Genomic DNA, 4,539 nt, shown 5'->3' with positions numbered 1-4,539 from the left:
ATCTTTCTCTGAGCCCTTCTATCTCTGCTAGGTAGTGTCAGATCACTGGAGTCAGCTGGTGTTGCAAATTATTAAATCTAGGAAGGCCACCAGATTTCAGTTCTGTTGTTTGACTTTTTATTGGTGTTAGTTTTGCCTCCCAGCTAAATTGTAAGCCCCTTCAAGTTGAGGAGTCCCAGGCTTAGAGGCAATGCCCCATTAATGTTTGCAAACATATACCATATCTCTTATGGCCATTAGTCCTTTATCTTACACAGCCAAAACTTACTTGTTGGAGAGGTTGTGCAAACACCATGATGGAATTTATGGATTCACAAGTGAAAGCAGAGGAAGAGATAGAGGAGAGAGAAAGACAGGTCTAGGGTTTGGATAACCCCATCAAAATGCAAATGTGTAATCTGGTAGGGGTAGTGCTTTAAATCTTTACCAACTATCAACATATTTGCTAGATAAAGTGACCAAGTGAATTTGATCAGTTTCTAAATGAGAATGTAAAGGAGGGAGCAAGTTTTGATTTGGATAGGGAGGATGTCATGGAACATGAAATATGTTAAGGGGGTGGCAGGAGGAAGGCAAGTTCACTCTAGGAGGCTTAAACATGCATTTATTCAAGAAGTATTTATTAGTTCTGTGACTACTTAGGGTGGAGGAGTAGAATGATAAGAGGAGAGGTGAATGCAGATGGCGTGAAAGAGAAAACACACAGTCTCCTTCACAGTTTTGTCAAAGGCTAGCCCTTTGGACATCCAAAGGTTATTTTTTTTCTGCAAACATCTTATCTCTTCTTTGTTAGTTTGTTTTAGACCATATTGGAGCTTCTCTTATCTGCTTGTTCCTTATCTGTTTTTGATTCTTTTGCTTGCTCTTTGACAAGCAGAGCTGAGACCAGCCTGTGAGATCACTGGCTTCCTGGAAACTTTTCTCTGCAGTCACAGAAGACTTTTGCTTTGCCCTCTAAGCTGCCTTGGCTGGGTTCTGAGGATTTACATAAAGAGATTATTTGAGACAGAAACTGAAGCCCACTTCTTCACGTTTTGGTGTTGCCTATAGACTGAGTTGATGAAGGGGATAACTTCTTTTCCTGCCAAGGTCATCAAGAAGAAAACCATCCTCAGAGACATGCTAACATTAATCTGAGAGCTAAATATTAGGGTTGTGGAGGGAACTTTGAGCTACAAGGCTTTCACAGTCAAATTGCACTGAATCAGAAAAAAATTAAAATAAGGAGCAAGGCCACTTCAAGCAAAAAGTTTTTTTTTTTTTTTTTTCTATTTAACATTCTTTTTGAAGAAATGCATCTTTGTTCCTTTTAGGACTAGTACAGACTCTCATAGAATTTGTCTAATTGCAATAAGATAGTATTTGGAAGGTGGCACAGTATCGGAAAGGTCACATACAGGCTTTGGTGATGAAAGACATGTTTAAAAGCTGGTGGACGTTTAATAGCTGTGTGGCCTCCATCAAAGACACCTAACCGCTATTGCCTTAGTTTCCCAATCTCAAAAATAGATATTCCAGTGTCTATCTTGCAGGATTTTTAGAATTAGAGATAACACTGAGAAAGCACTGCGCAGTGCTTTCACAAACTACGTCCCCAGACAATGGTAGGCAATGATAATACAATATTAATGATGTGAGGATAATCCAGGTTCTTTACTCTCTCGGAGATGGGTTAGAAAAGCTGGGATAGAGGAAGACAACTTTCAGAGAGGCAGGAGAGATTCTGTCATGCCAGAGAAACAATAAAACAAAAATGTTAGATAAACGAGAAGCGTACCCTCATCTGAACAAAGTTACACTGCATAACAGGCCCCCCCTAAATACTGAAGTTTATGGGAAGTTCAACTGTGGGATGAGTACTTATTATTAGTAACATTAATTTTCACATAGACCCTAAATATGCTGAGGAAGTTATAGATTGTTCTGTTAAATTGATTAATTCTGCCTCTTGTTTACAATGATGAGAAGATATGCTTTGCTAGACCCAGAAAGTCAACACTGGCTTGAATAATTACAAGTTCTGAATTAATGGTTTATGACACAGCCAGATAAAGCTATGCTTGTTTTCCTTTATTCAAAATCTCCTGCTTCATGACATATTCTTCTTTAAATTGAGACAATTCCTATTTAGGCTTCTATTATCAGCAAGTAGCCCATGGGCATATTTAATTTTTTTTTTTTTTAATTGTGGTAAATAACCTAAAATTTACCTTTAGCCAGGCTCAGTGGCTCACGCCTGTAATCCCAGCACTTTGGGAGGCTGAGGCAGGAGGATCACCTGAGGTCGGGAGTTCCAGACTAGCCTGACCAACATGGATAAACCCTGTCTCTACTAAAAATGCAAAATTGGCTGGGTGTGGTGGCGCATGCCTGTAATCCCAGCTACTTGGGAGGCTGAGGCAGGAGAATTGCTTGAATCCAAGAGGTAGAGGTTGCAGTGAGTAGAGATCACACCATTGCACTCCAGCCTGGGCAACAAGAGCAAAACTCCTCTGCCTCAAAAAATAAAAAAATAAAAAAAAAATCTTCGTAACCATTTTTAAGTGTACGGTTCTGTGACATTAAGTATATTTACACTGTTGTGCTACCATCATGAACATCCATTTCTAGACCTTTTCCTCTTCCCAAACTGAATCTCTGTACCCATTATACACTAACTCCCCATTTCCCTTCCCCTAAGTCCTTGGATACTACTATTGTACTTTCTCTCGCTATGCTTTTAACTATTTTAGGTATCTTATACACATGGAATCATACAATATTTGCCTTTTGTGTCTGCATAGTATGTTTAAGTTTCATCCATGTTGCAGTATATATAGGCATTTCCTTCCTTATTACGGCTCAGTGATAGTCCATTGTATGTATATATCACATAATGTTTATCCATTCATCTACTGATGGAAACTTGGGTTGTGTTAACTTTCAGTATTGTGAATAATGTTGCCATGAGCATGCGTGTACAAGTATCTGTTTGAGTCCCTGCTTTCAATTCTTTTTGGAGTATATACCAGCAGTGCCTAGGGATGGTACTGCTGAATAATATGGAAATTCTATGTTTAATTTTTTGAGAAGCTACTAAACCATTTTCTTTCTTTACTTTTCTTTGTGTGTGTGTGTGGGGAGGGGAGACTGAGTCTCTCTCTGTTGCCCAGGCTGGAGTGCAATGATGCCATCTCAGCTCACTGCAACCTCTGCCTCCCAGGTTCAAGCAATTCTCCTGCCTCAGCCTCCCAAGTAGCAGGGATTACAGGCGTGTACCACCACGCCTGGCTAATTTTTGTATGTTTAGTAGAGATGGGGCTTCACCATACTGGCCAGGCTGGTTTCAAATGAGTCACCCAACTTGGCCTCCCAAAGTGTTGGGATTACAGGTGTGAACCACCACACTCGGCCTACCAAACTGTTTTCTATAGTGGCTGCACTATTTGACATTCTCTCCAGCAATATAAAAGGGTTCTAATTTCTCCACATCCTCACTTATTTTCCTTTTTTTTCTTTTGTTTGTAGCCATTGCAATGGGTATGATGTGTTATTTCATTATGGTTTTGATTTGCATTTCTTTAATAACTAATGATGTTGAGTATTTTTAATGTGCTTATTATTGATTGGTATATCTTTGGAGAAATATTTATTCAAGTCCTTTGCCCATTTTTGCATTGGATTGTTTAGGCACCTTTTAAAAATGCTATTTGTTCTCTCTTTTTTTTTTTTTTTTTTTTTTTTTTTGTAACGGAGTCTCTCTCTGTCACCCAGGCTGGAGTGCAGTGGTGCAATCTCGGCTCACCACAACCTCTGCCTCCCAAGTTCAAGTGATTTTCCTGCTTCAGTCTCCTGAGTGGCTGGGATTATAGGCGCACGCCACCACACCCAGCTAATTTTTGTATTTTTAGTAGAGATAGGGTTTCACCATGTTGGTCAGGCTGGTCTCGAACTCCTAACCTCATGATCCGCCTGCCTCGGCCTCCCAAAATGCTGGGATTACAGGAGTGAGTCACCAGGTCCAGTTTTCTCTTCTGTTTTTCAAGTCAGATAGGTAATATGTCTAGCCACTACTCCTAACAAGTTTTGAGGGAGGCACATCTCACATATAAGTGTGAAAACCCAATCATTATGAAACACAGAAGTAGTCAGTTCCAGCAATGGAACAGTGTAAATTCTTCTCAACAAGAAAAATAACTCTTTTTTTTTGAGATGGAGTTTCACTCTTGTTGCCCAGGCTGGAGTGCAATGGCGTGATCTCAGCTCATTGCAACCTCCCGGCTTCAAGCGATTCTCCTGCCTCGAGTAGCTGGGATTACAGGCATGCACCAACACGTCCAGCTAATTTTGTCTTTTTAGTACAGACAGGATTTCTCCATGTTGGTCAGGCTAGTCTCAAACTCCCAACCTCAGGTGATCTGCCCACCTTGGCCTCCCAAAGTGTTGGGATTACAGGCGTGAGCCATCATGTCTGGCTAAATTAAACTAAATTTTTAAGAGTAGAAACAAGCTTCAAGATATATTTTCTAGGAATTATGGAGAGTGAAAGTGAAGAGGAAG

At 40.2% G+C, this 4,539-nt stretch overlaps 1 non-coding gene across 1 annotated transcript; it reads right to left on the bottom strand.

Moving 5' to 3' along the window:
• Positions 1–4,023: 4,023 nt before the first annotated feature.
• LOC120361969 (small nucleolar RNA U13) lies at positions 4,024–4,127 on the bottom strand. The gene has a single exon (XR_005577993.1). It is a non-coding gene; the product is annotated as a small nucleolar RNA U13 (small nucleolar RNA).
• Positions 4,128–4,539: the final 412 nt, after the last annotated feature.

The sequence above is a fragment of the Saimiri boliviensis genome, chromosome X (assembly GCF_048565385.1).
Source record: "Saimiri boliviensis isolate mSaiBol1 chromosome X, mSaiBol1.pri, whole genome shotgun sequence".
Lineage (NCBI taxonomy): Eukaryota > Metazoa > Chordata > Mammalia > Primates > Cebidae > Saimiri > Saimiri boliviensis.
The sequence above is the reverse complement of the archived record's forward strand: the minus strand, read 5'-3'. Positions and strand labels throughout refer to the sequence as shown.